We start from the raw sequence: 12,278 nt of genomic DNA, 5'->3' as shown, positions 1-12,278 counted from the left end.
GGTCATGTTTGTTTAAATAACAGCTGGAATGTATGCCACGCTGAAAATTAAGAAAATAGGCGTAGTTAGATCTAAAAAATACGCCAGAATAATGATTGATGGGGGGAAAAGGAAGTGGGTGTTCACCTGTGACCGCTATGATCCGGCATCCATAAGTGTCTTGCTTAGCTGGTGACAGAGTAACCGCACACCGCGAGGACGTCTAATTGAAGGGGAGCGTCAACGTGGAGTTGACGGTAACGGTACGTATCCAGAGAAAGAGTTAAAAGACTAAGACCGGGCAATAGGTACTGAGTCGGGGAAAGATTCATCAGGGGACGTGAAAGAGAGACGCAATTCAATATATTATCCGAACAATGTATAAAATGATGGATGCTAAGGGAATTATTAAAAGAAACAGTCAGGCAGGCATTTATAAATCCATATATATGAACAATTCGTAACAAAAGTAAAATGGATATGACTCAACCACAGTCTCAATAGTTGTATACAGATCGATTAGTACATATAGAAAAAGGTTTAGATAGTTGAAAACAAGGATTCTGTAATCAATTGTTGGGCACGAATGCCATAATCTATAAAAGATACATTACTGGAGTGAATCATGTTAATTATATAGAACAGCGGATGCAGTGGCTTCCTATTCAAGGCTGCTAAAGAATTCCAAAAGACAGGAACACAACTGTTTGAGCAGCCGTGTGTATGAACAATACGCAACAAAAGTAAAACATACATTACTAAACCACAGTCTCAATGGTTGTATACAGATCGTTGAGTACATACAGGAAAAATATATATGAACAGTTGCAAACGAAAATTCTGCAGTAATTTGTCGGGCACTAAGGCCAAAATATAAGAAAGGTACATCACTAGAGTAAAACATGTTATATGTGTATAGCGGCAAAAATCGTACTGCAATTGATATAACCTCCTACTACCAGCTGCTAAGGGATTCCAGATAACTTGATGCAACCGGAGGCCCTGACTCAGGGTGTACACATAGTAGAGGGATCTCTTAAAGCGGGACCAAGTTATCATGAAATTATAGGGTAACGAGCACTAGAGCCCTAGTGAGTAACCCAGAGAGGGCAAACAAAAAACTCTACGGTGACTTGGCCTCAGGGTGGATTCATCCATTGTTCATAATAGAGACCTGCTTGCTGATTTCTTCAAATTCATTCAAACCCCTTGCAATCGTATCCAAAGAATGTATCCATCTATATTCTCGTTTGCTGAGTATACTGATGAAGTCGCCACCTCTTGGGTTAGGCTTGACTTTCTTAATTACCCACCATCTCAGACTTTCTGCAGTGTGTTCAAATGCAGTGAAGTGTTCCACAAGAGGGGCACCCTGTGTCTTACAACGTATGCGACTGCAATGTTGTACGATGCGGCACTTAACTTTCTGAATCGTCTGGCCCACATACATGAAGTCACAAGGACAGACAATAGCATAGATGACTCCGGTCGTGTTGCAGTTGCTATGTTCCTTAAGTGTATATGTCTGATTATTATGTGAGAATTCAGTGATGTCTTTAGTTAGTGAACAGGCCTTACATGATCCACATTTGTGGTGTCCTCTGATAGGGGGAATACACCATAGAGTGTTCTGACCGGTTGTTCGAGGTGTAGGTAATAGAGATTTAACCACATAATCTCTTATATTCTTACCTTTCCTAAAGGCATGTAAAGGTGGTGGCATATTACCCAATTTGTCTGTTATTAGATGCCAATGTTGGTTGATAGCCTTTTTGCCCTCTCTGGGTTACTCACTAGGGCTCTAATGCTCGTTACCCTATAATTTCATGATAACTTGGTCCCGCTTTAAGAGATCCCTCTACTATGTGTACACCCTGAGTCAGGGCCTCCGATTGCATCAAGTTATCTGGAATCCCTTAGCAGCTGGTAGTAGGAGGTTATATCAATTGCAGTACGATATTTGCCGCTATACACATATAACATGTTTTACTCCAGTGATGTACCTTTCTTATATTTTGGCCTTGGTGCCCGACAAGTTACTGCAGAATTTTCGTTTGCAACTGTTCATATATATTTTTCCTGTATGTACTCAACGATCTGTATACAACCATTGAGACTGTGGTTTAGTAATGTATGTTTTACTTTTGTTGCGTATTGTTCATACACACGGCTGCTCAAACAGTTGTGTTACTGTCTTTTGGAATTCTTTAGCAGCCTTGAATAGGAAGCCACTGCATCCGCTGTTATATATAATTAACATGATTCACTCCAGTAATGTATCTTTTATAGATTATGGCATTCGTGCCCAACAATTGATTACAGAATCCTTGTTTTCAACTATCTAAACCTTTTTCTATATGTAGTAATCGATCTGTATACAACTATTGAGACTGTGGTTGAGTCATGTCCAGTTTACTTTTGTTACGAATTGTTCATATATATGGATTTATAAATGCCTGCCTGACTGTTTCTTTTAATAATTCCCTTACCATTCGTCATTTTATACATTGTTCGGATAGTATATTGAATTGCGTCTCTCTTTCACGTCCCCTGATGAATCTCTCCCCGACTCAGTACCTATTGCCCGGTCTTAGTCTTTTAACTCTTTCTCTGGATACGTACCGTTACCGTCAACTCCACGTTGACGCTCCCCTTCAATTAGACGTCCTCGCGGTGCGCGGTTACTCTGTCACCAGCTAAGCGAGACACTTATGGATGCCGGATCATAGCGGTCACAGGTGAACACCCACTTCCTTTTCCCCCCATCAATCATTATTCTGGCGTATTTTTTAGATCTAACTACGCCTATTTTCTTAATTTTCAGCGTGGCATACATTCCAGCTGTTATTTAAACAAACATGACCATAAGTGGATTCGGACTCATCACTTAAGGTAAACCTTTTTTCTCCCCCTTCCCATTCACTAAGCTTAGTCAGTAACTTCTAATCCATAAAAGAGCTTCTGTTTTTAATCTTTCAGCCATTGATCACATATATCCGCTAAGTGATACATCACACGTGGAAACAGGAAACTATTTACCCATCCCGTATGCATCTTAACTAAGAGATCCCGCTCCACGAACGACAGCGGGTAAGCCTATTTATGGGCCCATTAAGTGGTAATTAATTATTATGCTCAGTGCAACATCCTCATTACATCTCTCATCAACTTTAGGCTCACGAACAGGGCTAGCACCCATCCAGGTTGCCCCTCCAGTCCTGATGAAGAGCCGCAAGGCCAAGGTTCAAACTCCCTTTAAGGCCACATAGACGGATCGAAACGTCGACGCCCACTGCACATTAGCCTGGGACACGCCAATTTTCCTACGTGCTACACTAGAATTGTCTTCTAGTCCAAATTATATTTGTGTAACTCAGTCTACATATTTTGAAATCGTGACCAGGTTTCATAGGACGGTGATTGACAACCAGTCCATTATTTAATTCTGTTAAAGTTTTGTATGTCACAACCTTTTGAATTCTTTTCTCTTTCTTTCACTTTTTCATACTCAAGCACCCTTACTATTTGCACGTTCCCCTTGGAGCAACCTTGATGATAATAACTGTCTAAAGTAAATACTATAAGAGAATAAACGTTTGGTGATTTTTGTATTTGATTTGTTGCATGCTTGGTTTTATGTTGAACAATGTATTCAATACTGCGAGCTACCTAATTCATTTAGCTCATACTAAGTGAATGATATCACTGAGTAAGGACCTACAGTCCATTTTGTAAAATTAAGGTCTAGGACCATTGTTTCTTGTATCATAACTATACCCAGGTCCTTGACTTTTGGGTTACCCCATTTTTGTAATGGTTACATATTACTCAAGGCTGGTCAAGGATTTTGCCAGCCATGGTATTTGAGGACAAGAAATAGAAATATTATCTTTCTACTGCATCGCATCTCGGGGAACTCAACTAACCTGATCTTAAAACCACCAACAGAGGCTAAAATTACTAACTCTGAAGGAAGCCTGCCCAGTAGCATCATTGTTCGCACTGCTGTAAAATGATATGCCAAAAAAAGTAATTGGACAGCTAACCTTTCATCAATAGTAAATATTCACGCCTCCATTATACTGTGTTGTGTTTGAATAACGTCACTACTACCTTCTGATAGGAGCAGCTTATCCTTTTATTTACTTTGCTGAAAAGCGTGTGCACTTTTTTCAAATTTACTAACATCCATTTTCATATAGTATTCCCTCAATGGAACGCAGTGTTGTAATCTTGCCCTGCCTCTTTCATTACATCAGGGTATCATAGCTGCATGCCTTTTGAATACATAGTCTACAGTAATAATGGCTGTGTGAGGTTACTGTGAGATCCTTGCTGTTTAATAGATTACTGCCACTGCAATAATCAGTAAATTGACCTGTAGGTTGGCATTAAAGCAGCCGTAATACTGTGTGGCAAAGAGCACAGCAAGTCAAGGGCCACAGTGGAGATGAAGAAGAGACCTTATTGAGCAAACAGTACCAGGGACTTGGATCATTCAATTATGTTAAAATGTTTGATGGTCAACATTCATATCAGCAAGGGATGTTATTAATTGGCGGCTGGTGTGCACAGATTTAGAAGGATTAATGGATTCATAGAGCTTGAAGGAAAAGAGTGTTTTAGATACACAGACTATGAGTAAATTTATGAACCACAGAAAAGTGCTGAGAGCTTAGCAGGACATTCAAAATCTTCAATGGAATACACACTATTAGATGCAGGAAGTACCCACATTTCCTCCCACCAGCACTACAACGAGTACAGTGGTTTCCCCTTGATGCCCAAACAAATGAAAATACCTATGCAGCCCACACTAAGCCATAAACACAAAGAAAGTACGCTAAATAGAAGGTAAATGTAAACTGCTTCGGAGTAAATGTCCCGAACCAAACAGGTCACACTAAAACAAAAACTGACCAAACTGGTGGCTATCCTTCAGAATAGAAATCCCACGTATCTAGAGCAAATAGCAACTAAACAATAGGACATGTTTCAAGACCAGTTGGTTAAAATAAAAAAATAAAAACTTCTAGATTTTGAACAACCTGTTCCCAGTGCCCAAGTAAAAAATAACACAAGTGCATGGCCCAAATGCTGCCTTTGAACCTGTGTTCATATTTTTTCTTACTCCATTTTCTGTTTTTCTCTCCTGTGCTCCGAGACAAAGTCTAATGATATAAATTATGTCCCGGTCCCCACTGCTAGTTTAAGACATTTGCAATCACTCAGCCAGCATTCTCTTAACTGGCTGACAGCATGCCTGACCACCCCTTCAACCACGGGGCCTTAGCGTCCACCTCTTGCACTTGTTTCAATGAATAGGCTCTATTTATGAGACAGGCACCATATATGGACATGTAAATAACAGCTTAGATATATGGTGTTATTTGTATCAAATAGCATTCCCTCATCGACTTCAGAATAATGAATGGCTGAGTCAAGGTTGCCCAGTTAAAAAACTCTGAGCCAATGGTCTCTGGGTGGGCTCATGTGACTCCGCTATCTCCCTGGCTCGATCCTCCTTCACTCCTTAGCACCCAGCACTCCTAATGCACCCAACCTTATGCCCTGCTGCTCCTTTGTGAAGTAGAACAAAAGCTGAATGGTCTGTAGAGTTGAATAAAAAAAATGTGATAAAATATCATATTAAATTAATTGGCAGAATAATCCTTGAAACTTGGACTCGCACAGTGAGAATGAATAAGGAAACGAGGGGTTGATGAGTTTTTGCACAAAAGGGTGGGCTGATCCAAGTTGGGGAAAAAAACACATTTGAAAATGTTCCATAATGCTTACCAATAGTTTGAAGGAGAGAGGGAAACAATCACCATTAGCAAAGCACAGTCTGCTTCCTGCCTTCCCTACATAACCTATAATCACAACAACTACTGACAAAGCCAATGGGTCAGGGTTAAAGCAATAAACATAAGAGGAAGCCCAGCAGGAACGGGCAGAGATAGCTGCAGATGTAAAGTAGTCCCTCGTCCAGTTTATTGCGAGGAGTGAAGGCAAAAGGACACAGTCAAACTGCCAATAGCATTAAGTGAGAGATGAATACTCCATTGGTCTAAGCCAAGACGTAATTGACAAAGTCTTAAGCCAATGGTGAAAAGAGGCTGGTTGAAGAAAGCAAATGGCTGAAAGGGGCAGACCGAAAGCCCACTCTAAGCCTATTAGCCAGTAGGTTTGTTTGACAACAGATTGGAGCAAAAAAGTGGGTAATACAGTCGTAATCTGAAAACACCCGATTGGGCTCCCATTAGTATCTAAAACTGTTTCATTGAACATATGCCTCTAAACTCATAAGTTTAATAAAACAGTTTTATAACTAGCTGCCTTTATAGACTACAGCTGCTTTTTCCACCTCCCTCGTTGGTCTGCTCCGTCTACTTTTTTGTGATTATATCAGTCAGGCTTGTGCAGACAAGGAAGTCACAGGAAAGCAATGACAGTGCAGGAGATAAATGGGCGCTTGAGGTCTTTGAATGGTCAGGTGGATTGTGTGTTTGATTGGACTTGGCCTGGCAGCCTTCACGTTCTGGCAAAATCAGAAATGCACATGAATGTGATCATGGACAAGCACATTAACACAAAAAAACTCAGCATGTGGCCTTGGCGCGCTACAAGTCTAATTTGTGTGCTCACAACTCCGCTGATTAATGAACTGTCCCAGCAGGGTAGGTGGCAAAGGCAGAAATCGTGCGATATCAATTAGTTTTCAAATAACAACAATTAGTGTGTACACTGCTCTTAAAAAGATGGTGATGGGGAAGGTGGCAGAACAATTCTCAGGGCCTGTGTTCATCACGTCGACAGTTGCCTTGAGCAATGCACTCCGCAGCACAGATGCATCTTGCCTGTGTCTTCCAAATAACCTACCCTGCTTCATTCTCTGGTGTTGCTGCAATCTATAACTTTGCCAGAGGTTCAAACAATCACTGAAATGCAATTGAATTTATTTTCATAAGCACAGGGGTCATATTACATTAGTCATGCAACCGTCCATCCTTTTGCTCAGATGGATCACCTCCTTCCTCACCAGAAGAACCCAGAGGATCCACCTCCCCCTTTTCACCTCAGAACCAAAGTACATCCCCCGCAGTGTCCCCCAGGGCTCATCCCTCAGCCCCACACTCTTCAACGCGTACATGATCCGGATGGCTGACATCATCAGATCCCACGGACTCAACATATTTTCCCACGCAGATGACACCCAGGTCATCCTCTCACTCACCGACAACCCCACCACCAAAAGAACCAACTTCCACAGAGGTATGACTAGCATCGCCGACTGGATAAAGAACTACCTGCCTGCAACTGAACATGGACAAGACGGAAGTGCAGATCATCAGCAACAACAGCAACACATGGAATTACTCCTTGTGTCCATCAGAACTAGGACCCGCACCCACTCCTCCTGACCACACCAGAAACTTGGAAGCATCACCATGAAATCACAGAACAATGTCGTCTCCTCTGCCTAACTTCCACACTCTGTGCATGCTACGCAAGATCAAGTGGCTACCCCGGCGCACTAGACGCACCGTCACACAAACCCTCATCACCAGTCGGAATCGAAGCACACCTCCTACATAGACTTCAGATTGTACTGTAAATAGTACAGAACACCACAGCCAGTCTCATCCTCAACCTTACCCGTACCCACATCACACCCCACCACAGGCAACTCCACTGGCTCCCTGTACAGAAGTGGTGCCAATTCAAGCTGCTTACCCATGCACACTAGGCTATACACAACCAAGGACCTGCCCACATTAACCACACCCTGAACTTCCACCAACCACTGACAAAACACGTTCTACCTCCCTTTCACTTGCCTACGCTCCCAGCATCTACCGAAGCATAAGTGGAGGTCCCCCCTTCTCCCACTTCACAGCGAAGACCTGGAACAGCCTGCCCACACAACTCAAAGACCATAACCTCACTTCCGGAATTTAGAAGGGTCCTCAACACCGCGAAACGGTCGGAACAATGCAGCCACGCATGCCTGAACCACGCTTTTTTTCCGATCAGGTGATTAGGTTATCATGTGATTAGCAGCACTTTATAAATTCTTAATGATTGATTAATCGACCCTTTCACTTCATATATCCATCCTCCCTTTCACTCATCCATACATCCTTCGACCCCTCCACTCATCCATTTACCCGTTTCACTCATCCATCCTTTCACTCACTCTTCTTTCCATTAATTCAGCCTTTCACTCATCCATCCAACCTTTCTTCCAGCCATCCATCTACCCTCCCTTTTACTCATCGTCCATTAATCCTGTCGATCATCCATCCTTTTACTCATCCACCCAGCCATACTTTCACTCCATCCATCCATCTATTTACCCTTCAACTCATCTATCCATCCTTTTACCCACTCATCCATTTATTCACCCTTTCACTCCTCTATGCATCCACCCTTTTGCCCAGCCATCTACACTCCCTTTCACTCATCCAGCCATTCTTTCACTCATCTATCCATCCTTTTGCTCAACCATCCACACACCCTTTTACTTTGTCAATCCATTGGTCCTTCCATCCACTCTTTCACTCATCCATCCAATCATCCTTACACCCACTCATCTATCCATCCTTTCCCTAATGATCTGTCCATCCATCATTTCTCTCATCATCTGCCCACCCACCCTTTAACTCATCCATCATTTTACCCTTTCACTCATTTACCCTTCCATTTATCCATCCAGCCTCCCTTACACTCATCCATCCTTTCACTCACCCATGCATCTACCCATCCACCATTTCATCAATCCATCCACTCACCCCTCCCAGCCTTTAACATTAACTATGAACATTTGTCTGTCCAGCTGCAGACAAAAGAGACCCAGCAAGAATCCCAGTCCCACTGTAGCGGCTAAAGCGGGATGTTGACAATGCCCCTGATTCACCAATGTGTCCAAAATGTTGTAGTTGTTTTCTGGGCACACCGATGGGACTTGCAGCTCTTATTCATTAACCACCTCTAATTTAAGGCTGCAAGGAGAATATTTAATTTATAGGCAAATAGTACCTGGGGACTATTTTTGTTTCTAGATGATTTGGACTCCCCCAACCCATATACCTGAGGTTGGGACCAGCGCTTTAAGAGCTCCAATAATGCTCCATGAATAGGCCAAAGAGGATAGCATCATTCGAACCTCACTCCTTTCCTACAGGACATTTTCACACTAACTCCTCAATGTTACTGCCCCACATCAACACATGATGTGCCGGGCACCTATCTATAAAGCGTGGAACCCTGTGAAGGAAGATTAGAGAGACACTAAGGGACTTCATGAATAGGGCCAAAGAGGCTAGCATCATTCGAACCTCACTCCTTTCCTACAGGACATTTTCACACCAACTCCTCAATGTTACTGCCCCATATCGACACAAGATGTGCCGCGCACCTATCTATTGAACGTGGAATCCTGTGAAGGGAGATTAGAGAGACAATAAGGGACTCCTACTTTTGCTTCTGTACGGGAAGGGATGAATGAGCCTGAACCATCATAACCACCATCGCCCCCAGGCACCTAAACGCATATGGCCGAGCTGTAGTTTCAACACCTGCTCCTGGTGCAATGTCACCCATGCCTGCAAATATCTCAATTGTTTCCTGCTGCATATCCTGCTGTAGCCAGTTGGCTGCCTAAGGCCAGGCAGCCGAGAAAGCAGCTCTCTCAAATCTGGTAAAGGCTCATCCTATCCATAGACCTCCTTTTGTCTTTCTTGTAATTATCCCACAATGATGCCAGGCAGTGGCATATCGCAAAATGGTGGGGTCCCCTCCCTGGAGAATGTGATGAGGGGTCCCCGAGTCTCACATATCTCACAGATATTCTTTTGTCTTAGGTTGAGTGGGGGCCCCTGGAGGGTTGGGATCCTCCTGAAAGGTTGTGCCACCCCCCCCCCACCCCCCAACCTACACAGGGGCTGCAGGGCATGTGTTACACCCTTGTGCCTGGGAACAATCAGTCAACACCACCTACATACCCACTTGAAAGTCTTAGTGCCCCCATTCAACTCTCCAAGCAGTTTAGAAGGCTAGGGCTCCCCTCAATGTTTTTCACACCTGAAGATACTATGAAAGAGTGCAACACGCCTTCCGGACTATAAATGCAACTCCAAGTTTCTTCTTGTGTACTCCTCTCTCTCCCTGGCATTCTCTCGAAATAAGCAGCAGGAAGTACGTTGCAATATCCAAAAGATAAAATGATTAAGTAATAAATAGAAATAGTGCCATAAAAAAATAAGGACAACATCAAATATTTTATGCCACAACCCATACCACACAGAAAAGCAACACTGTACACATCTTGCGAGATTTAGAAGTATCTTTCAGTCATGAACAAGTCATAATATAAGATTATAAAGTACCAAAAATTCTAATTGTGGTGGATCTGAAATATTGTAAATTTCGTCAGGTGTGACAAAAAATGTAGTTAATGAGTGATCAAACAATCAAAATCTGGAAAGTTGTAGTCTCCATATAAAGAAATATACTATAGAAATAGACAGAAAATACATAGGGTATAATGTCTGGAGGTCTGTAGGCTGACACACGTTTCGCTCGGGCTGAGGCTTACTGTCTTTCTCAGGGCAAGTATTGGAAGAATGTCAAGCACCAATATAAACCTGAACTACTTTAATGCATACTGTAGATTCAATGCTCTATATGAAAACATTCCTTTCAGCTGTGTTGTTCAGAGTGTAGTCAGTCACAATTTGTCAAACAGGTCACTTTTAGGTGCCAGGTAATGGATTCAACTTTTGAATATGTAAATCAACATTTTCAAACATTCATTGTAGCACTCACATCGATTCTATGATGAGGGTGAGTTATCCTTTCTTATGTGTATGTCATGTTGAATATAGATGGCTGGTGTCAGATTCACTGCAGGACGATTCGGCTTGAATCGAAGAGGAAAGGAGACCTAGTAATCTGGCTAATTCCCTTAGGGGAAAACTCTGAAGTTTTAGGATATGTCTTATTTCTTTTTTTACTTTGGATATCTTTTTTGGAGGAAGGAGAACTGAACCTTCTTGCCTGGAGAGTGTCAGGAGATCCAATGATCTCTCAGGACTTTCGTCAACAGCTTCAACTCTCCTTGGCGAATCCTGGGCCCCTGGCACACACTACCGATACAACAACATTTGGAAATCTTGGGTTCGTTGGTGCTTGGAAAGGAATCTGGATTCCGTTCAGGCACCTATCGTTGACATAATCAACTTTCTAGTGGAACAATTTGAAAGAGGCCTTAGTTATAGATCTATCAATTGTTATAGATCTGCCATCTCCGCCGGCCACTCCCTCGTCAACGGTAAAACTATTGGTAAAAATGCAATTATTTGCAGGGTCCTTAAAAGTATCAGACTCAGGAGACCTCCTAGACCCAGATATCAATCCCTTTGGGATGTGAACCTAATCCTTGACCTTTTTTCAGATTGGCCCATTAATTCACTCTTAGACAATAAAAAACTTTCTATTAAACTAGCTACTTTACTTTGCTTAATTTCCTGTCGTAGAGTCTCTGATGTCAAGGCTCTGGAGATATCTAATAGATCTTATAGCATGTTCGGAGTAAACTTTGAGCTCTTCAGAAGAACAAAGACCATGTCCAATTCTATTTTTTACCCTCGTTTTGATGATTACCCCAAACTCTGTGTAGTTGACTGTATGAAAGAATACGACTCTAGAATGAATTCTCTTCGACCTCCTAGTGCAAACCAATTGCTCATTTCCTTCGTTAAACCACATAAGCCTGTTTCTTTCAGTTCTATCTCTAGATGGGTTAAAATTGTGATGAACCTAGCAGGTATCGACCTTAATATTTTTAAACCACACTCTATCAGAGGAGCTATGGCCAGTAAGTCCTTCTGGTCCGGAGGTAAGTTGGATGATATCCTCAAGGCTGCTGATTGGTCCAATGCTCGGACCTTTGCTCATCATTACTGTAAACCTATCCCGCATGTGTCTGACGTAGTATTACAAAGCTACCAACAAGCATAATGGTAGCCTCCGGTCTTGTAATGAAATTGCGATTCTCCTATTAACATGACCAGAGAATCTGGATTTCATTAAAGACACGGAGGCTAACATTATCCCCCCCCTCCTCTTTCCCTTTGGAGGTTGTTATGTTTCTATAGAAATTATTCTAATGTTTATTATTATATTCTATAGATATTATATTGTTGACTTGACTTGTTATTGTTGACTTGACATACTCTTCATGCCTTTTATACATTGTTGTTTTACATGAGTCTTTTGCTCTTATTATACTTGCA

The 12,278-nt window shown here is 42.2% G+C and overlaps 1 protein-coding gene and 1 long non-coding RNA gene across 2 annotated transcripts in view; one reads left to right on the top strand and one right to left on the bottom strand.

Annotated features, from left to right (window-relative positions):
- The window catches only part of MACROD2 (mono-ADP ribosylhydrolase 2), a 2,183,495-nt gene that overhangs the window by 915,992 nt on the left and 1,255,225 nt on the right, over positions 1-12,278 (bottom strand). The window lies entirely within an intron of this gene.
- LOC146821650 (uncharacterized) overlaps positions 1-12,278 on the top strand; it is a 130,996-nt gene that overhangs the window by 118,423 nt on the left and 295 nt on the right. The window lies entirely within an intron of this gene.

This window comes from Triturus cristatus, chromosome 6 (assembly GCF_964204655.1).
Source record: "Triturus cristatus chromosome 6, aTriCri1.1, whole genome shotgun sequence".
NCBI lineage: Eukaryota > Metazoa > Chordata > Amphibia > Caudata > Salamandridae > Triturus > Triturus cristatus.
This window is presented reverse-complemented; position numbering and strand designations above follow the sequence as displayed.